General features: G+C 35.0%; 1 long non-coding RNA gene across 5 annotated transcripts in view; it reads right to left on the reverse strand.

The window, feature by feature from the left end:
- LOC147911780 (uncharacterized) overlaps positions 1 to 22,745 on the reverse strand; it is a 243,870-nt gene that overhangs the window by 95,568 nt on the left and 125,557 nt on the right. For all 5 annotated transcript variants that reach the window (XR_015550562.1, XR_015550566.1, XR_015550563.1 and 2 more), the window contains 2 exons: positions 17,745 to 18,075; positions 17,347 to 17,430 (listed from right to left, as the gene is read on the reverse strand). This is a non-coding gene — a long non-coding RNA (uncharacterized LOC147911780). The remainder of the gene's footprint in view (positions 1 to 17,346; positions 17,431 to 17,744; positions 18,076 to 22,745) is intronic.

The raw sequence follows: 22,745 nt of genomic DNA on the forward strand, positions 1-22,745 counted from the left end.
CTTAATAGCAAAGCAAACACACAAATAATATCTGGTTAAAAAATGGGCAAAGGACTTGAATAGACATTTCTCCAAAGTAGATGTACAAATGACCAACAGGTATATGAAAAGGTGATCAACATCACTAATAATAAATTTAATAATGTTAAGCTTAGTATGCCTGTTTGTTCAGTTTTTTAAAAAGACAGTATCCATAGAGAAAATTATTAAAACATGTCCTCTTTAGAATAATCTGTGTGTCCTTCAAGAAAAAAAAAAATACACAAAACCCAAGGTGTATACAATTAATCAAATTACATATTTGATTCCTCTTTTATTAACTTGGTTGGCATTGTAACATGATAATATTACAAATACCTGTATAATTACATTATTAAAAATGAGTTACATATTATTGCAAAGAGTTCAACAAGCAGTTTAGTTCTGGGATAAGCAGTACCATTTAATAAGCTAAGCTAGCATTTCTTAAAGCATGCTGCCTGGATCACTATTTCGTGGGATGCTAATAGGAATTACAGGGGGAAAAATAGTTATACAGGGTTATCTTCTGTTTTAAACAGATTTCATTCCTACAAGATTGCTCAAAGTTTTTGGTATGCTAATGTTAGCTGTGAATCTCTAAGAACGTGGTATACCATGGAGCATTTCTCATACATATTTGGCTATAGGACCCTTTGTTTCACAGGGCATTTTTTTAATAAGTGACCCATGAACTACTTGTTTTGAAATACTGGTTTATGAGAAGCTGAAAGAGGAAAGGGAAAAGTACAAGAGAGTACAAAAATGGAATTGTAAGTAAGCAATCAACGAGCATCCTAGGAATAACTTGGTGCCTAGCGCAGTGCTTGATATATAGAGTATGTGTTTGTAAATATTCATAAATTGAATGGAAAGGTGAATACATGACTGAATTAATCCTATAATCACTCTTCTTTTATGATAAGAGCATTACATTTAAGAAATCAAAGTCCAGTGTTATAGTGAGAAAAGCATTGGTCTTGTAGTTAGATGCCACAAGCCTAACTCTACAACTAGATGTCTCAGGCAAATTATTTAATAACTCCAATTAATCATCCTGAGCCTCAGTTTATCAGTGAATTGCAATACAGTCATGTGTCGCTCAACAACGAGGATATGTTGTTCTGAGAAGTGCATCATTAGGTGATTTTGTGGTTGTGTGAACACCATAGAAAGTACTTACACAAACCGAGATGGTATAGCCTACTACATACCTAGGCTATATGGTACTAATCTTATGGGACCGCCATCGTATATGTGGTCCTTCGTTGACCAAAATGTTATGCAGCCCACGATTGTAATGCGATCTAATTTGCAACTTCTCATAAGGATTAAATTTACTATTATACTTTAAAGTTGCTTGGTGCAGAGTAGGTATTCAACAAACAAACTTTGCTTTCCTTCCCTCCCAAGGGAATTGAACTTTAGTTCCAAATTATCATGGAGGAAAATCTTACAAGTATGGGAGCCACAGTGAATCTGATTCCAATCCCCACTAATGTACCTGGCAGCTGTGTAGCCCTGTGTAGTCCTTAATTTTTCTAAACCTTGCTTCTTTTGCATAAAGTGAAAATAAATAGACCAAGCTTGAAGAGTTATTGTGATGATGAATATATAAAGTGCTTAGCAAGCAGCTTGCACAAAGTAGGCCCTCATAATTAACAGCCATTATTCCTAGTTTCTAAGAGGCTCTGCAGTGGAAATCCTACTTAATAAGCAACCAATCCATTGTAAAAAACTTTAAGGACTTTTATGGCTCACGATTTGTAGACAACAGGTTTTTAACTCATAGAGTCTATTCAAAGTAAAAAATAAAATAAAAAAATTATGACCACATAAGCAAAGAGGTAACAAACTATTTTGCAGACCTTGCAGGAAATTCACTGCCATTCAGAATGTAGTCAAATTAGAATCCATTGCTCTCTTTTACTAACCTAAATAACAATATTAGATCTAGAAAATATAGTAATCATAATTAGATTATCTGGGACCAGAAATGAGGACAGTTGGGTAAAAGGCAAGCAAAGAAATGTGAAGATGATTATAAAGCTATAACTCTGACTCAGATCATACTTTTTTCTCTACCTTTTCTCCTTTGCTTCTTAAACTTTTATGTTTTTAAAAATACTCATTGTTTTCTTCTCCTTCAAAGCAAGTCCTATAAGATAAAGTCTCATCTCTTTCTACACACACATACACACACACACACAATATTTTACTATAGCATAATAGCCAAACAGATTTTATTTAGTATCTATCAGGTTAAAAAAAATCTTGGAAAGACTGACACTTTCTCAGCTATTCTATTGACTGCAAGGCAAATTCTCTCGGTTGAGTTATAAAGCACAGGAAATAGACGTTCATAATGGCAAAGATGACAGACTTTTAACTAGAATGGCACCAGCACACCACTATAATTTTACTTTTTGTCTAATTCCGACAAGAGCCTCCGTAGATCATGGTTAATGGCACACTGGGGGCTTCAACATTTCTGAGAGGGGCCACATAATTCAGTGAGCGTCTGGTGAGTATCCAGTATATGTGTCAGGGAAGGAGGAAAGGAAGGAGTTGGCATTTTCCTCAAATGCCACCAGTCAGAGCTGTACTGAGAACAAAACGAAAACATTGAGAACAAAACAATGGCCAGTGGCACAACACTCTGTATGGAAAATTTTTCTGGCTGCCTTGTCAGTTTAGTTGCAATGTCAATTGTGGGTTGTGATTGATTTACCTGAATTTTTTTCCTATTAATCCCTTCAACTTTTTTGGTCACACAATTTTCCTGAATACAGAGGACAATGGGCTCCAGGGGATAAAACAAAATACGGACTGTTGATATGTAAGATGCTGGATGCATGAGCATCATTCTTCAAAGCTATCCCTACCTCACCAATTTAGTGCTGTCTCAACCTTCTTCAAGAGAGGCAAAAATAAAGCATATTATGAGGGAATTGAATAGTTATCTATGTTTTTTTTCCCCTTGAGTGTCTCCCAAACTAGTAAATAACTTCAAGTGAGTACATAAACTTAATTGGCACTTTGTCCTCAAGAGGCATAGGCAAAGCTTTAAAGGTGAGAAGTCTGGAAGCTTGGTATCCAGAAGAAACGAAGTTTGTTGGTACAGAAAGAATTCCTTATTTCATCTTCCTTCTCTAAGAAATAATCACAGGATGGGTATCTTAGGATTCTCTAAATCCACTAGTAAATGATTTTTGGACTTTGATTAGCGATTTATAAAGTGCAATGCATAACTTTTTCGAAATAGTGTTTCTTATAATGAAATTCAGATCTTATTCAAAGAAGTGAAGTAGTATTTTAAATTCTTATAGGAAAGAAGGACAATGATTGGGAGAGAGTACGGGGGATTGAGACGCTGACAATGGTCTATTTCTTAATCTGGATGGTAGTCACATGAGTGGGCTATGTGATAATTAATTGATCTGTACATGTTTGATTTAGGAACTTTTATGAATATATATTATATGTCAAAAAAAGCTAATAATCTAAGAAATCTATACTAAAAATTGTGAAGGGAAACTTTTAAAACCACAGCCAATTCATAATACAAAAAGAACTCTATTTCTTACATTTTGATAGAAAAGTTAGTTTTAATTGTTTAACTATTATAAGATGAATGAAAATCACTTCTTTCCTGATAGACTGATGTTAATATCTCTTTAATAACTAGCTATGTTTAAATTCTATAACTTAGTCTCCTGAGTTGTGTGGATTTCTCAGATACACTGTGAATGAATGCCAGGTTCTTGCATTGCCATTCCCTACAATAGCTAGAGAGAGTAGGATATATCATTTAGGTTGGCATTTCTCAACCTCTATATCATGACATAGTTGTGTGTTACAAGTAATTTGTTACTGAGCAGTTAAAATACAAAGTTTATGAACGTTTTACCTTATATAGTTTATTCAATCTTACAGTTATGCTATCCTTTTTAGTGAATATTCCCTTACCCTTTCATGAGTGGAAAAGAATGAGATAGGACACACTGACTGACAGACTATTTTATGTATTTCACTACCCATAACTGAAATCGGAATCTGCCTATGGAAATGTGATGAGTATGCAACCGTTATCCATCTTGTGAGACACAGTGAAAAAAAAAAAAAAAACAGATTTGACAACTACTGCTTTAAATCACAACCAGAGAATGTATTTGGGGCCTGGCCTTGGGAAATAGAACTGAGAGCTATCTTGGAGCGTTGGCGCCAATCTATGGTTTCCCAGTTTATGTTATCATTAAAGCCAAGTCCCACGTCTTGACAGAAAACCCAGCTATGTTCTTATATCATTAGTGAAGCCATAGAGATCCATTCCATAGCGATCTCTCACCCAAACTCTTTGAGATATCTGAAGAGAAATAATCAAGGTCAGGAGAGTACGAGAATAGATTACTACACTCTAAATAAGCTTATGTGCATGCCCAATTAATATAGACAAATTCTGTTAATGCTTGAAAGAGGAAATAACAGAACAGTCACTATTATGTTTATATTTCTATCATGAAAGATATAATGCAAGTTTAGCTTGCATCTGGAATTGATTGTGTCTGGATGCCTGCTCTGAAATCTCATCCATGCAAAAATAAGACATACCCACAGGCATTCAAATGTAGTTTGACTTTCCACAGGCCTCACTAGTTTCTGAGAATAGATGAGGTCACATATTAAGTAAGCATTCAAATTTCACTGGCTCTTGTCCCCACCTGCTTACAAGATCTCAGCCTTCTGTAGAGTCCCTTAATATTTCTGAGAATCCTTGGGAAACGTCTCACATGTAGTTACAGAAAAAAACCTGATCCTGCTGGACGAACAGACTCAAAAGTCTTTGCTAGCTTCACTATCATTCACTGGGCAAAATAGACTCCTGCTAGTTCTCACTGCTGCTCCAGTATCTTGCTAACCCTGCCATTGTTCTGTCTGGAGCCAGTTCCCTGCTAGAATCATTATCAATTCACCGGCATTCTCAGTATGCCCAAGTTGACTACTATTTTGTATTGAAATGTGAGAGAAAGCTTCCCTCAGTCCTATATATCATCTTTTGTTAGAAGTAGGCTGTAAGTTCTATGAAGGCAGGAACTATATCTCTTTTTTTTTTTTTACAGATATTTTAGCAGACAGCAATTTCAAGTTTTAATTATAATCATTGCAGACTCTGACACAATCCAAACTAGACTGAAAGCATTATGAGGGAAGTAACTATATCTGTTTTATTCACCATAATGTTCATCAAAGATTTGCTTAAAAACGAATGAGAGCTAGGACGTGGGACAAAGAAAATCAAGACTGCACTTGGAATTGCCCTTCCCTACAGTGACCACAGCTTTACTACAATGACAATTTCATGCTGGGCTCTTTCTTGCCTTAGAGTAAGTTCTCTCCCAGAAAGCTTCTCAGTTGTCATGCCAACAGATTCTGTCAAGTCTGCCTCATTTTTTCACCACATATTTCTAATTCCTACATAGACTCAAGCTGTGATGTGTCTTTATACCTACATAATTTTAAAATAATGCCAAAATATCACAGTTAACAGGAAACAGATTCTTACTTTTAAAAGGTTTTTTTTTTTTTTTTTTTTTGGTGAGGAGGATTGATGCTAAACTAACATCTATTGCCAGTCTTCCTCTTTTTGCTTGAGGAAGATTGTCCCTGAGCTAACATCTGTGCCAAAATTCCTCTATTTTGTATGTGGGACATTGCCACAGCATGGCTTGATGAACAGTATGTAGGTCCACGCCCAGGGTCCAAACCCATGAACCCCTGGCCCTCAAAGCAGAGCACGCGAATTTAACCATTATGCCGCTGGGCCAGCCCCAAGATTCTTACTTTTGTATCACTTCACATATAGTGTAAGAACATTACCATAGTATGCTTCTATGTCTCTCCTCCTGGCCTTTAAGTCACTGTTTTTAGTCATTTGATTATGGTGCATCTTGGCATTTAAAATATATTTATTCTTTTGTAGTTCACTGAACAAAACCTGGTAAATTTGTGTCTTTAACTAAATCTGGGAATTTTTCAGACATTATTTTTTCAAATATTTTTCTGTACCAATATTTTTCTCCCTCCTTCAGGCACTTCAGGGACATAGATGTTAGAGTACTTGATATTGTTGAGGATCTATTCATTTGTTTCATTCTTTTTATTTCTGTTCTTCAAATTGGATAATTTCTCTTGATCTATATTCTATTTACTGACTCTTTTCTCTATCAACTCCATTCTGATAATGAGCTCATCCAGCTAGTATTTTTATTTAAGGTATTGTATCATCATTCAGTTTTAAAATTTCCAGTTGGTTCTTTTTTACAATTTCTATTTTCTGCTAAGAACTTCTATCTTGACATCAATTTCAAAGGTGTTTACCTCAAAGAGAATGATTCTAATAGCTGCTTTAAAGTTTTTGTCCAGTAATTCCAACATATTGGGATTGGCATCTGTTCATTGTTTCATTTTGTTTTGTTTTTCCTTAAGAATTGGTCAGATTTCCCTTTTTTGTTTATCTAGTGTTTTTTAAAATTTTATCATGGGCATTTTTAATTTTATGTTGTTGGACCCTGGGTCGTGTTAAATTCCTCTGGAGAAATTTTATTTGCTTTCGTTTTAGCAAGCAATCAACTGAGTTAAGTTTACACCACAGGTTCTCTCTCTCTTTCTGCAGGTGGTGATACTAATGCCCTTTGCTATGCTCTTTGGGTCTACCTCTCATATAAGCCACTGGTAGGGTTAATCTAGGACTTGGGTGGTGGTTTATATTATACATCCAATGTCAAAGCCTGTATTATGCTTCTTTGGGTGTGTTCCACCCATCTACAGCTTGAGGCCGAGCCTGGGATTTGTGTCAGTTTATACAAAGAAGTAGGGGATCCACTTCTCCAGCTTCGTGAACTCCCCACACTGAGAGTCCCACAGGTCCTTTAATTCTATTTCTCTGGCAAAAAAAAATGGAGTTCTCTCAGAGTTTTAGCCACCTACACAGGTTTACAGTTCAGTGTGAGTGGGCCTGCTCTCAGGGAGAAGCAGCAAGAGAATAGAGGAAAAAGAAATCACGGGATGCCCTCCACACTCTTTGCAGAATGGAGGCTCCTTTCCCTGGTCCCTTTATCTAGAGAGATGGGTTTCCTTTTGGAGTTTTAGCTAGCTCTGCCTCTGTTGCAACAGTGCGGTTCAGCAGCTAATGCTGGCCTCGGGATGAGTAGGAGAGAAAAAAGAAAAAAATGGGACTTTTCTCCCTACTCTGTGGCTTGATGGAGTCCCTTTTCCTGGTATCGTGGTCAGAAGGAGAGATTCTCAAAGTTTTGGCCGCCTGTACCCACTGCACAATTCCTCAATATGGCTTTGTCTCCTGATCAAAGCCTGGAGTTAAAGGAAAAAAGAAACCAAATAGGAGACTTATCATCACTGGTTTTTCTTCAGATTTTGACTTCACTCCCCAATCTGCTTGCTATTATTTACATTTCAGAGTCCTCATATCACGGCTTTTCATATTTTGTCCATAGTTCTTAGTCGTAAACAGCTGGAGACTTAGGTTTTAGCAGGCTTATTTCACCCCAGCCAGCACTAGAAGTCTTCCCACTATCTTTTGACAAAGTGATCATATAACATTTGTTTAAGAGCTAACGTTTATCAGGTACTGTTGCATGCAACCTAGGTGCTACTATTCCAGTTTTACAAGCTTGGAGACAGTAGAATCTTTAAGATATTACAGTTTGACAGGAAAGCAACTGGGGTTTGAACACAGGTCTTCTGAACTAAAATGGTTTTCCCATTTGCTCTTGGAGGGAAAAAAAATACCTCATAATCGTCAGAAGAATAAAATACATCAAAGTCATGGTTTTTATAATTTGTCGAGTACTGAAAATGTTGATTTTATGAATTGCAGGTGACAAATCACAATACTCAGTGTCTGGGTAAACTTCAAAAATTCAAAAATATTCTAATACATAAGATGCCACTAAATTTTGAGTTTCTTATTTAATAATCTTGCTAGCTATCTTTCTGTCTTCACTCAAATTACTGTTGGGAGAAATCTGCTTCGATTTTTCCCTCCCTATAAAATTAAGTTTACTTCTCAACCTTATCCTCTCCCTCTCCTCCATTCCAGCCTCCTCCTCCCTTCCTACCTCCCCCTTCTTCTACTGACCTAAATTCAGCCCACAGGGAAATATAAGAATCCTTAAGTTTTTTCCAACTTTTAGAGTACATTTTCTTGGCAGAAAACTACAATTCTTGTTTATACGGAAAATCATTTAGCCAAATGAATATTCCTGACCCATTCTATAAAAACAGGATTCTTTTTTGCTTATATTTTTTGAAGGACTAATTTCTGCATGTTAAAATTGAAGAATAGGCTCTGAAAGTGTCTCATAATTATAAATTTAAATTTACGCAATTGCAATCTTAGTAAGTTGACTTATTTTTTAAATGAAGTATGAGACATTTTTTAAATGAAGCATAAGAGACTTATAGAAAAGTACACAAAATATTGTACAGTTCAATGAATTATCACATAAGTGAACTACTTATGTGATAATTAAGTGTAGTTACTACTACATAAGTGTATATGTATAACTACATAAGTGTAGTTACTACTACACGTGTAACTACTACTCAGTTTAAGAAATAGAATATTGCCAGAACACTGAGTGACTTGACTTTTAATTTTTCTTTCAAGACTGTTCTAGTGTTTCAGCAGTCATATAGTAGCAGAACATCATTTAAATTAAGTGCAATGAGTTTGCACACGTTAAAAAAAATTTAAGTGTCTTTATAGAAGGAGATGGAGTATCTACATGCGATTGTCCTTCATAGCTTTTATAGTCCAAGTAAATGCATGGGTAACTTGCTTTACCCATAAATGTCTTCCTAAATATTGTGTGTAAGTGAATTTTACCGAATATAAAGCATTTAAATGCAATAAGCAAGGAAATGGGATTATTTTAAAGCTGTTGTTAATCTTTTGTAACAGGGCAGTTCTCTTTACAAGGTAAATAACCACCCCTAATTTATCTGTTTTAAAACTGGATTTGTGTACTTAGTTTCCTTAAAGTGAGGTACATATATTTCTATTAAGGGGAGTCTAACAAACCTTTGGTAGCTTTGATGGAACTGGATGTTTTATATTATTAAAACCTGAGCTTATAGGGTCTAATAGGATATAGAACAGATATACTGGATTTATTAAAAAAAATTCTTGTCTATGCCACTCAAGAAGTGATTGTAGGCATCCTCACTTTAAGCCATCTAAACAAAGTGTCGAATTTAGATCCTGTAGCACCTTTATTTTTTCTAAGTTTGTCTTTATATATCTCAGTTAAGATTTAAACATGTAGTGTAACTTTGAATAGAAGTATTTTTGAGCATTTCGTTTTAATTAGTCCAAGTCCAAGAGCATCCCGAAGTTTGCCTCATGCTTATGATTTCTACTGAGAATGTAACCAATCACTGTATGAGAAATGTATTTAATCGTCTCATGCTTTAGTAGGCTCACATATAAATCTAGATAAAATTTCATCTCTGAGAATCAGCTGCGGTACCCTGTATGCCACATAAGCATTATTTTAAAAACCTAAAATTCTTGCCTGGTCTGAAAACTCCAGATTTGAAATACCTAGCAAAGTACTCTATTGTGAAAAAGAATCTTAATTTCTCTCTCTAAAGTTACATACTGCTTCACATAATGTTCTTTTTTTTAATTTAATGATGTGAAGATTTTTTTTCCCCCTCAAAGGATTTTTAATTAGCCATTTATCTAAGACAAGATAAGCATAATTTTACACATCCATTAGCTAATATGCATTTAGAAATCTGTGATTAACAGCTTGAGATTGTGCCAGTTCTCTGTGTACCAATTATTCACAAATAAATGTGCAATAGCCTTCTTTAATTTTGATAACTTTTCCTTGAAGTTAAATTGTTCCCACCTACTAAAACTAAAAATAGATGACTCTCTTTTCATTGAAGATGGCAATCATCCCCTATTCTTTTTTCTTTTAAAAGTCCTAGTCTAGCTAGAGTTCTCATTAGTCTAGATTATACAATGCAGATTTGGTTAGTGTTAGGCTAATATCAGTATGTTTCATGTGGTTAAGATGATCTTAACAGAATTGTAAAGCCTGTTCCCAAATAAAATAAAAGATGTTTTATTATCTTAAAAATGCACATTTTCACCATGGATACTAAAATTTGTGAAATACAATTTATAGTATGCATACAACAAAATTATGTGAACATGAATTTTTGAACTGTCTCTGCTCATTTATGAAAATAGGTGTTTTCTCTCATACAAGTATTTCAGTTGTCATTTTTCATCTTTACCCTGATAATAAAATCAAATTATGCATTTTTTTTCATGATTTTAAAATAATTTATTTTGGGATCTTTATATCTTTTGCATTAATTGATTCATGTTTTCCTTGACATCTGAATGTACTAGCCTGTGGCATGGTAACTTATATCAAATATATTAGAGTGCCAGATTTTGGAAGCAATAATACCTTGCATAAATATACTACTTTAAAATTGTCAAAGTGTTTTCATATCCACTATTTATTTGACGTTCATAACAACACTGGACTAGTTGTGACACATTACTTCCCACATTTCAAAGATGAGAAAACAAAAGTCTAAGATTACTTGACAAGTTAATGACAGAGTTTAGGATTTCTCATCCTTATGGTCTACCATGGAAATGTTGGAGTTCGTCCAGTGACGTGGGGGAGGCAATGGAGACTAACTTTTCTTAGATTGTTACCCGCCCTCGCATTGCCTTTTTTTCAATGTATCTAATCTTTTAGTTTAGGACTACACTTTGTTTTATATTCTGCCTAATTACTGTTCAGTAAAGTTGAAGTCATAATCTACAAACATAAAATACACATACACATAATTATTAGTGACGTTTCAATTATTTTAAAACAGGGATTGGAGTTTATAAACAATCTCTTAGATGAGTAATTTAATTCCCCAATCATCACTTTCCAAATAAATATTATTTTGTCAAACATGAATAACCAGCATAAACAGTTACTCAGCAAAGATGTTAAGAACAAAATTAACTTACTAAAATAAGCTCTAAATGATCAAGAATGCCAGGTCAAATTTTAGCGATCCTTTTCAAATTTATTTTTTAAACTGCTAATTTAACAAGCTCCTGGGCTACTGTATTTAAAATTCATCTGTCCATGGAAATTTTCATTTTGTCCCTATGAATGCCTTTTTTGAGAGAGAGTGGGGGGATCCAAGTCTTTTATTACATAAAATAAGAACTTATAATATGTTGGAAACTGTGTAGTATCTTAGTGGCCTTGGGGCAAGGACATTGCAAAAACGTGATTAGAATAAAGGACAACTCAAATAATGGGCTCTTCTACTAACAAAATTCCTTCAGGTCTTTATCCTTGCATGCTCTTGTTCTTATTATCTATTCCACACTCTTGCATCTTCCTTTATTTCTATATTCATTCATCCTGGCTTGGATCATTTAAGCTTACCTGGAACTCACACTATACACTGACTGTGCCAACATTCACTTGTTATGACTGAATTTACCATTAACACCTGACAGTAAACTCCATATTTTCCATTTATGCCTGCTATCCACCAACTTATTCTTCCTGGTGTCTCAAGTTTAATTCCCTACCATTCTCCCGGGGCCTCAAAGTTGACTGAAGAGGTGCTTGCCCCTTTTTTCTGCCCACAATCTCTAAGAGATCTCTGACCTATTTATAACCTAAAATACTGGATAAGTTTAACCTTGCCTGCATTCTTTTGTGGAAGGTGCTAAACCATGATTTTTTCTTTTTTGTGAGGAAGATCAGCCCTGAGCTAACATCCATGCCAATCCTCTTCTTTTTTCTGAGGAAGACCAGCCCTGAGCTAACATCTATTGCCAATCCTCCTCCTTTTTTTTTCCTTTTTTCTCCCTAAAGCCCCAGTAGATAGTTGTATGTTATAGTTGCACATCCTTCTAGTTGCTGTATGTGGGACACCGTCTCAGCATGGCCGGACAAGTGGTGCATTGGTTGGTGAGCACCCGGGATCCAAACCCAGGCCGCCAGTAGCGGAGCACATGCACTTAACCGCTAAGCCATGGGGCCGGCCCCAAAACCATGATTTTTTAACTTGAGTGTGGTTCATTTTGATTACAGTAAGTTGCTGATGAGGTCCAGGTGGCAGGTGGGATCCTGATGTAGTCCTATTAATTTCTCTCTAGGAAAAAATATTTATCTTTGTTTATGTACTATTGATACCAGTTATCTATCTTTTCATTAGAAAGAAAAATAGAATAAAATAGACTCAATAAGATCTATCTCAATTTATAGAATTCAAGGTGTCATCTTCATATTGTTGAGCAAGAAACTTAAAGCTTTCAGCTGAGCTTCTAATGTAAAATAAATCAGATATTAGGTACTGTTCAAATCAAACAACTTATGTAAGGAAATAAGAGGGGTAAGCTTACTAGCCCAAGATCTGTAAAATAAATATGAAAAAGATGAAGCCTAGAATTCACACCAAGAATTTACTGCCACAAAACAGAGGCAGAATACTTTGGAAGATACCAACGAGTAAATGCACAACTTGAAATATCATGACTAGGGACATGGAACGCTTACGGAGAGAAAAGAACACAGGGCCTTTAAATATTGTCATATATTGTAAGTTGGTAATCTCTTCGGAAAGACATTTGGCAAGAGCCACAAAATGTTAAAATGCTTTGATCCAATAATCCCATTTCCAGAAATTTACCACAAGGAAATAATGCACAAAGATGCTCATTGCATTATTATTTATATTTATGAAAAAATAATCAACAAAATTTTTCAATATTATAAGAATGGTTAAGTAAGTGATAATACACACATGTTATATAATCATTAAAATAATATTATGACCCTCTAATAACAGAGGAAAATGTTAAATGAAAAATATGCATAATATTATGCACACTATGTTTGCTATCAGGCAAATACATATGATTATGAAAACTGGATCAGAATGTCCCCAAACCATAATTATTTCATTAGGATTCTGGACTTGCAGCAACAAATATTTTCTCCTTTCTTGCTGAACTTTCTATAGTATTATTTGTATATTTTTAACGTAGGTTTTAAAAGCTGCCTGTACTGTTGGTGCCTTCAGATGATATTTACCCAGATATAACTGCACTGCAAGCCGAACTCATTTGCTGCACTGCTTCTGTAGTTCTTCAGCAATGTCATAGAAGAGAAAATACTGGAACCACTGAATTGTCATAAAAAATGCCTTGGTATTATATAAGAATTATGATATAGTCTATATGTAATCTTCTTTTCTTGCCAGAATCCTTCCAAGAACATCTATTATGCCCATTGACTCTGTTTCTGCTTGACTATGGTATGGAAACCCCTCACATTAAAAGTCACAACCTTTCTTTAAGTTATCCAATAAGGTAGTTGAACTTCTCTCTCTTAGTTGTTTATGGGGCCTTCATCCTTCAGCTCCATGAAAAATTTCACTCTGTATAGAATGCTGTTAGGTATTTTACGTTCATTATCATTTAACCCTCATAACAACCTATGAAGAATATATTTTTGTTATTAATAGAAAGAAGCTAAAGCTCCAGTAAATAAAATAACTTATTTAAATTTACACAGTCTGATAGAACTGTTTTTTAAAACCCAGAATAGCCTGAGTTCCTAATCAGTGTTCTTTCTAATGTACCATGCTGGCTTTATCTTCATAATTATCCTTTAAATCCTCTCCTCATTTTCATTCATTTACTGAGCATCTACTATGCGATAGACACTGTGGTAAACTCAGAGGATACATGGATAAGTAAAACAGTCCCAGTCAAGGAGGTGGTCTATTCTGTCCTTTGCCATTCATTCAGTCTTTCATTCATTTACAAATTATGTAATGAGCATCTACTACTATGTGACAGGTACTTTTTATAGGAAAGACAAAATGTAACATAACCTAGAATATTGCTTAATTATAAGAGAAGAGAAAACAGTAAAAAGCAGGCAGTCACAATAAAGACATAAACATGTGGATAAAGCTGTTGTAATGTCAGACAAGTTCCTTGAAATAAATTAGAAATGCCTAAAAACAATAAAACATGACATTGCAGAGGAACATTCTTAAAAGAAAATATGAGATGAGATTCCCTTCACATTGATGATAATCCCAAGTAGGAAAGCCTAAGGGCAGAAAGCCCCACAGCTCATATCACCGACCTTGGACTTCATAAATGTTTATTACAGCAAAACACAGCCAACCAATCAATACTCACGTAGTGACTTTAACTCCATCTCTTGTTTTCTTTTCCTTATGCTCCTTTCCCCACTTTCTTCAAGCATTTGTCTTAGCCTTTAAATCTTACTTTCAGCAAAATAATTAGAGTATTATACATTACAAAAACGAAAGTCTAACTTCCCAACATATATAATCCTCTTACTGTATTTCATTATCACTAGAAAAAATTTATATACTTTTTCATCTCCAGAAAAAAGACACAAACAACAATTTTTCATAAGAGTGGTTAAGTTGTGATTTTTGTGTTTCTCATCTGCTTAAAAGTAAAAAAGAAAAATAGACTGAACAGTATGACTTAAAATCTTTCATTTGCACACAGCTGGCTATAGGTGGAAAATCTCATCAGTAGCAGCAGGCCATAACGTTTTTTTATTATCATATAGGAAACATAACATTTTTAAATTTCTTCAGAAATAGTCCAAGAACAAATGCATTGTCAAGGTGCTGAATAAGAGAAGCCATATACTAATCTGTCTTCCCTGTATGCGAATGTCCAATAAATGAGTCTGTCTGTCTTTCTCTTGCTCACTCTCTCTCTTGCTCTCTTTCTCTCCAATATTATGGCTAATTTCACAAGGATCAAAATGAACTGTCAGAAGTAATAACGAGATTACATATTTGGGTGACGTGATGAACTGTAGAATTGAGGATTATTCCAACTCTTTAGATAATGTCGGACCATTTTGTTATGATGTTTACTTCTCAAAATTTAATTGTTACCAGATCTGCTAACGTAAGACTCCAGTCAGGATTGGATTATTCTGCTTACTTTCTCTAGCTTACTGTTTTAAAATTAGTCGTAACTTCTTATGTTGTTTATGTGTACCCACCTCATATTACACTGAAGAGGTGTCTAGACTGGTCTGACATAGGAGTTTAGCACTGAGAGACAGATTGGTGCATTGGAAAGAGCTTCAGATTTTGAGACAAACAGTTTGGTTTCAAATCCTGCTGCCACCGTCACCAGCAGTGTTCTTTTAGGCAATTGTGCCAGAGATGGATAGTGTAACTGTCTCCCAAAGTTGGACGCAATGGCTGTTGTTATTTCTTGTTTCCTCATTTGAGGGGGAAATATGAGAATGTCTTTAATTTTATGAAGGACAGTTGCATCATGTTAGTACTGGAAACACAGAGTTGTTTTTGTTGTCTAGAAGTTCAAATATGTGTAGAAGGGTGTTTAGGGATGCTGAGTAGCTAAAAAGGTGGGCTATGCCAGCTATTAATCTATTATCTCTCAGCTTCAAAACACCCTTCTCTACTCTTTGTGATGCTGGTGCCAGGACTCTGCAAACCACATTTCTGCTTTGCCAGCTGGCTATGTGTTTGGCTCTGCCAACATGGAGTATGATTGGGAGATAGCAAGGCTGGAGGAGAAAGAAGAGACATGCTCCGTCCTGCTTAATCTATATTGGTTTCATGTTGATTTCCTGTTCCTCTGAGTGTCACACCTCTCCCCAGCAAGCTTCTACATCCTGGAAGCAGCAGGTCTTTCCCTTAGTAGTACTTGAATCCAATATGCCATTATTCCTTTCTTTTCTTTTTTTTTTTTTTGGTGAGGAAGATTGGCCTTGTGCTAACATCTGTTGCCAATCTTCCTCCATTTTGTATGTGGGACATGGCCACAGCTTGGCTTGATGAGCGGTGTGTAGGTCCGTGCCCGGGATCTGAATCCACAAACCCCAGGCCTCCAAAGTGGAGCACGTGAACTCATAACCACTACACCACCAGGTCGGCCCCAGTATGCCATTTTTCTAATACTTACAGAACCAGTCTCATCCCACGTGCTCTCCCTTCCCCCAACGTCACCCGTGACTCCCCCCTTCAGAGGTCTGAGAATCAGTGCCATGGAGTCCTTACTCTAAGTTTCTTATTTTAATAATCCCAAACTCTTCTGTTTGTCCAGCCCTAGGAGTGGTAGCTGCTTCCTATAGTTGCTAACTCCAGGATAATTTAGTGTTCTCTTTTAACTTTTTCAGTTATCAAGTTAACAATCTTTATGCCTAGTTAACTTTTCTTGGAATTAAATTATCTCTTCTCAAATAGCTAGTGTGGTTTTTGTTCCCTGACTGGGCCCTAACTGTTACAGCAAGCTGCTATATTTCCCTAAAATTCGTTTTTCTTATCTAAACATGGGGATAATAATGCAGGAAGTCCTCATTATCCAAGAATAATTGGCACCAGAAAAGTTCACTTAAGTGAATGTACTTTAAAAGATAACCAAAAATATATTGCAAATTGTGAATAAAAGGTTTTATTGGGACAAAAGCTTGAAAAATAATCAAAATTATATAAAACATTTATCTTACATTTAACAAAATTGCATTTATAATTAGAACTATGCACTACGTCTCAGAACAAAGATTGATTTGATGTTGATTTTGACTTTTCTTGAATGTGTATGTAATTTTTCTGAAAAGTTGTGTAATAACATAATATTATACCCTGAACTTAATTTTTTACTTTGTTTGTATACTCATTAATAGGGTCATTTCTGGAAAAATATTCAAGGGCTTCATCAGTTTTCCAAAAGCCTCTGTCTTCATCATTCTGGTCTATGTTCTTCTATTCTACTATTAGCTGGTCTATCTCTGCAGGAGTCCTATTTGTCATTGATTTCACAAGTAATTTCCAGTATCATTTTCATTCATTTCATGAAATTTTGCATCTTTTATAAAATTTACAATTTTACATTATGATGAATTTTAATATGTTTGCATTAAAATATTGGATTATGACTAGAACATAATGGAAAGAGACAGATGCTAGTATTTATCATGGAGGGATAATTAAGTGGCTATTAATTTTATATAGTTTATTAGTGAATATTTTTGTATTTTGGTAACGTTTGTTTCTCAAAAAACCTTATATACGCAGGTCAAGGATGAAAACTAACCAGAAAAGTCCAGATGGCCAAGGAAAAGCAGATTCAATCTCACAAGAGCAAATACAGGCTAGAAGCACCAGCCAGCAAAGCCACATGCTCCCTCTCCCCTACCTAAAACCCCAGATAAAAACTCCTACCTTTTTCCATTTGAGGAGGTAGATTTGAGTTTTTTACTCCCATCTCCTTGTCTGGCTGCCTTTGATAATAAACTTCTTTCCTTGCTACAAAAAAAAAAAGAAAAGAAAACTTATAACTACCAGGAGTAACATGATGAATGCCTGACTAGCAAGGACCACCTATATATATTTGGTGGGATTGTTGTATCAAAAAAGATCATGTATAAAAAGTGTTTATCACTGCTCCTGACCCACAGTTGGTTATAATAGTTACCATTAAATTTTAACAATTTAGTATAATAAATGTATAATTTACCATATTCTTTTAATCTTTACACCTTAGTATACATGACTTGATCTGATTCTTTAGTGAGAACAGGTTTAGATGAGAAGACAGAATAGACCACGGGTATACCAACCTCAATCAAGGAATAGAAAGTACTCTTTCTGGGGCCGGCCCCATGGCCGAGTGGTTAAAGTTCCATGCACTCCGCTTTGATGACCCAGGTTTGCGGGTTTGGATTCCGAGAGTAGACCTACTCCACTCATCAGCCATGCTGTGGAGGCATCCCACATACAAAATAGAGGAAGATGGGCACAGATGCTGGCTCAGGGCTAATCTTCCTCAAGCAAAAAAAAAGAGGAAGATTGGCAACAGATATCAGCTCAGGGTGAATCTTTCTCACCAAAAAAAAAAAAAAAAAAGAAAGTACAGTTTCCATTGGAGATATGATATGGTTGCTTCTTCACCTTTAAAACAAAATACGACCTTTATTGAAAAGCTGGTTTTAGAGAGAAACAGCGTCAGTATATTTAGCTATAAAGATGCATCAGTTTTTGGAAACTGAAACTCCTATAAGGGCACTTAAGATTACATTTTCAATTCATGGATAAAGGTAAAGAGAAGAAGCAAAGTAATAAAATGGAGTTAGAAACATATTGCCCAACTTTCTATCTAAGAGAAACTAAAATAAGCCATAATATTTTGACTTTCTTTTAAATGGAAAGAGCTCTGCTTGAACTTTTGACATAAAAACACTTACTATACTTATTGCAATTCTAGGGGTTTGCTCACGGTCTGCTGCTACCTAACAAGAGGTTGAAACAAATTGAAACATGAATCTACAGCTCTCAGGAGATGAGTATATATGCCAAGTGTGTTGACTTGAATTTGTATTTATTTCCTGTCAATAAAAATACATTAGAACATGTAAATGATTTCTTATATCTACAATTTTTCTTTACTTTTTTTAACACATTGGATTTCTGTAACTGCTTCAGCTTGATATTTAAAGAAAGAATTTTGATATGTTAAAATATTGTGTGTTACTAACACAGTTTGTAATCATTGTGATTTGGTTTGCTTCCATTTTATAATAGAAAATGTGTAGACAAGGTTTAATAAGCGACACATATCAAGAATATATTCCTAACAATATCATACTTTGAGAATATAGAATATTGAACATTTATTATCTTCTAAATGTATGTATTATACTTAATTTTAAATGGTTAGTTATCAAGATCAGACTTAACAACTAAGACTGCATCTATATGATTAAAGTACCACATGACAAATAAATTTGGTCAAATATGTGGTATGTACTTCAAGAAAATAAAATAATACACCATAGACTGAACTACATTTAATATTATAAAAATATCAGCACAATACCAAAGACATTCCACAAAACTCTGCATAATGACAGTCAAGAATAACTGGAAAATATAATGAATTTAGTGGTTCTTAAAAATCAGTTTCCCCTCTAAACGTAAGTATTTTTTTTATGAAATTGTCTTTCTCTCTGTTCTCAGGCTTAAATCTCCATTCTTGATTCTTTTCTTTCTGAAAAGACCTAAAGACAATCTGGTTATGAAATTCATTACCCTGCTTATCACAAATGTTGATTTACCCTTCTCTCCTTCACATCCTGTCAATCACAGAAGTCCAGTGTATTTTTTTTCTTTTGTAATATCCTTCTCCTTCATTCCCTCAGTCACAATCCTTGTTCAGACCCTCATCACTGCTTCCCTGGATGGTTGTCATGATCTCTTAACTATGTTTCCGTGCCTTCAGACTTTCCCCATTTGCTGACCAGTAAATCTTCATAAAACACTATTTTGTACGCGTTACTCTCTGTTCAAATCCTTCAATGGCCCCTAATTGCCTAACAAATAAACCTGTAATTCCTCAGTTTCACCTTTAAAGCCTCCCGCAATCTGGTCACAATCTTCCTTATAGTGCTCTGCTTTGCAGGAATGCTCTTCTCTGCTCTCTCTGCTTATTAACTTCTATCCTATCTTCGAACCCCTACTGACACCACCAAGACCCTGTGAAGACTTACCTGTTTGCACCACCCCACAGTGTTCTCTCCAGTTACCTCTTAGCAACTATAGGTGGTACTGTCAAATTCTATTGTAGAATTACATTTCCTACCTGGCACATTTGTGGAACTTTGTATGATACATAACTCAATATATCATTGCAATACAAGTACTTACTATAAAAGCGCAAGTAGTTTTAACGACTGTATCTGTCAATTACAACTGTCATACTGTTGATTATTTTGACCTCTATAAAACTCTGATAGAGTGGGTGCCCTTTGATTCAAGGAAATATACTGAAGTTGAGAAATATCTTTCATGGCACCGTGTCAAATGCATTTCATGGCACCATGTCAAATGTCTCTCTTTTCTGTTTTGTTCTGTCTGTTCTAGTGCCAAGTTGGAAAGCTAAAACATTATTTTATATATTTCTTCCTACCAAGTAGTGCCATAACCTTCTTTCTTTATGTCTTATGCTGCATCTTCTTTGCAGGCAAAATTAGCACAGGTTTTGATGTTTATCAATAGTATCAGTACAGTCTAACCAAAATTATACTTCCTCTGATGCATAGTGGTCTTTATAGCAACCCAGCTCTGCAACAGTTTTATAAATAGTAGTGATTGTGTTTTATTATAATTTCTGCAGTCCAGATTGATTATTTAATATGCAAAATCTACAATGAAAGTGAATCATTTAAAAGTAAGCTGACTGTTCAATGGGCATTCACCATTTTCTTTAAATATAGCTTGGTGTAAATTTTTCCATGAACTGTCAAATATACAATATTGCAGTGAAAAAAATCATTTTCTCTGTGCTGTTAAGATATTGTTTCCTCAAACTAGAACACTAGAAGCCTGACTTTCTTTTACTTCATAAAACAGTGTGAATAAAAACAGGATAAAGCCCATAGCAACAAGATATTTCTTTTACCATCTGTTTGATTTATGTCGAATTTAAACTGCTTGTATTTTAGAAAGGAATCTGTTTTCTATCTTCAAAAGGATGCAATCCAACATCTCTCAGCTGCTAATTTTTAGCACTTAGAGGTTCCCTTGGGCTGCTGTCAACTACAACTTATTGCATAGGTACTTTTCACTAAACTCATTATAAAGTGATTAGCCTCCAGCAAGATAGTGCAATGCTACAGCCTGCTTGCATTATACGTGGCTTTGCAACTGAATTTTGTGGTGTCAAATCTCATCAGATAGTGAGTATAGAATGGCTCCTGGGATTCAACACATAGAATGTTGAAAAGGATCTTATCACTTCTTTTTTAAAACATACCTTCCCAACAAAGATATCCACGCAAATACACAAATACACACACGCGCACGTGTGCACACACACAACAAAATATGTCATTAGTTTAAAATAGATGCCATCCTTAGCTAGCATCAAACACATTTTTTAAAGTCATGAATTATTTTTCATATTATGCTTTAAATCCAAAAGCTAGTTAAGTAGCTCTACCTTGATTCTATGAATAGTTATCATTAATATATGTAAGAGTGCTGCATTTTTATTAGCACATTTAAATTGACAATGCTTCTTGCCTTAGGGTACCGGTGTTAGTCAATACTTTTGGGTCTAATAGGATGTCTCAGTTTCTCCAATGAAACTAAAGTTAGACTGGATATGGAGGCAGAGATTATTAGAAGGTTTGTTTGGTTACTTATTTGCAAACCTCCCTAACAAGGTGTGTGTTATACCAGCTTCCATATTCACCATTGACAGAAACTAGCACCACAGTGTGATACTGAATAGACTCTACTAAAAGCTACCTCAGCTACATTGTCCTCCTTCACTAGTCTACTCATTATAAGGATCACTCATTGTCCAGCTCATATTCCTGAATTGTTAAGACAGCATTAAGCTAATGACACACCTGTAAAAGTTTTCAACTATAAAAGAGCAACTTGTACAGTCCCTGGGAAAAAACCACAGAACTTTACATTACGAAATTTTTCATGTTATGACTTCTTCAAGTATAAAGGCTAACTCAAAACAAATGACTACTTTGAGTACAAAAGTCTAAATAAAGTTATTTCATTATTTACTATTTTTTTCTGTTGTTTAAGCTGAACTAGTACTTATTCTTTAGATGGGATTGATAGTTTTTGAATGTGTAGATTATTTGCATACAGGTTTCATTTTGCAGATTATTCCTGGGCAATTTTTCATCCTTTTTCAAAGATCCTGGTTTGCTAGAAATTTCTTAGATATTGTGTTTCCACAGGGTACTATGCAGAGATAGCAGGATGTAGTGGATTAAACACACAGATTTTAGTATCAGACAGATTCTTGTGGCCTTTGTTTCTTTAATTTTAATCTAAGGATAATGCACCTAACTCAGAGTGCTATTGTGAAGTTTTATTTATTTAAATGTATATATGTATTTATGTACATGTATATATATATTTTTTCCTGGTACATAGGGAACACAGTAAATGTTAGCTATTAAAAACGTAATTTTATAATTATTTGACCACATTTATTTATTTTTATATTTTGATTTGAAATATAATATTAATACAAGTAAGAAATAAGTAATGACATAATTTATTGCATAAAAAACAGAAAATGCATCTGTGGGGGATCAAAATTGGCCACCCCAAAATCTGTCTCTTTGCCTTGATAGAACAAAAGACTATGAAAGAGACTTTGACCTCCCCCCTAACTGCCTAAAAGAATTTAAGATAAAAGACCTGTCCCCAGGACAGGCCATCACCATAGATAACTCTGGGTATAGGTAGACTGTGAGGGTCCTTGCTAAGCCCATTCTTATCAACCAAACATTTGCTTTTCTATTTCCATGTGAATTGTCTTCTTCCCCTTTGATGTCCCAAACCACTACCCCCAAGACCCTCCTTTGTCTTTAGCTGAAGATGATATTTAAGGTGACAGCTTTGGCCATTGTGGTGAGTTGCTCAGTTTTCCTGGGTTTCTCCCATGTATACATGTTATAAAGCTTTGTTTGATTTTCTCCCATTATTCTGTCTCATGTCAATTTAATTTGTAGACCAGCCAGAAGGACCTAGAGTGGGTAGAGGAATTCTCTTCCTCCACTACACATCCTAGTTACAATACATATTTT

The sequence above is a fragment of the Ceratotherium simum genome, chromosome X (genome assembly GCF_057802395.1).
Source record: "Ceratotherium simum simum isolate JZ-2026a chromosome X, ASM5780239v1, whole genome shotgun sequence".
Taxonomy (NCBI): Eukaryota; Metazoa; Chordata; class Mammalia; order Perissodactyla; family Rhinocerotidae; genus Ceratotherium; species Ceratotherium simum.